We start from the raw sequence: 722 nt of genomic DNA on the forward strand, positions 1-722 counted from the left end.
CGGATACGCTGTGTTTGCTCTAGATGAAGCACGTTTGTGTTGCGAAAGTGAGTATCTGTGTGTTCCATTGTATAAGAAATATGTTGTCAGTAAGGTTTAATCCTAAAAGAAAATAAATGCTTCGGAAAGTAGCTTCTAAACTTCAATACCAGATAAAAAAATAATAATCTGCTATCAATCATAATCTATCCTTAAAAACAAGAGAAGAAAAATGTTATATAAGCCAACAATAAATTCACAGTCAGCTCAATGCTAATCGAAGTTTGCATTCATGACCCTCATACTTAAGCTAAAAATACCGACAACTTCAGTCCCTTTAGGTCGAAGTTATTGACAACTTGAGTCTCAATAACATGGTGCATAAATATGTGAATTTTTGGTCCGACCTTCCAAACGCACTCTTTTTATTGGTATTTTCTTATCTTCTTTATCTTCACCTACTGCTGCTTCTCTTCTCACTCCCCTTATCTATTCCTTTTTATCGTCTTCTCTTCCCCTCTTCCTCTCGCATGTCTCCCCTCTTTATCTCATTTTCTCTCCTATCTATTCTGTGATACTGTAGCAGCTGCTTGTTAAATATTGAATCCATGTACGACTAATGCAAGAAAATATATCCTCGTATACAGAAACTTATAAATAAAAAGAATCAGCTACACTAGATCACTGAAATCCAATTTGAATAGTTATTAGATATGAAGCATGTATAATAGATGGACTTTTTC

The sequence above is a fragment of the Penaeus monodon genome, chromosome 21, assembly GCF_015228065.2.
Source record: "Penaeus monodon isolate SGIC_2016 chromosome 21, NSTDA_Pmon_1, whole genome shotgun sequence".
Taxonomy (NCBI): Eukaryota; Metazoa; Arthropoda; class Malacostraca; order Decapoda; family Penaeidae; genus Penaeus; species Penaeus monodon.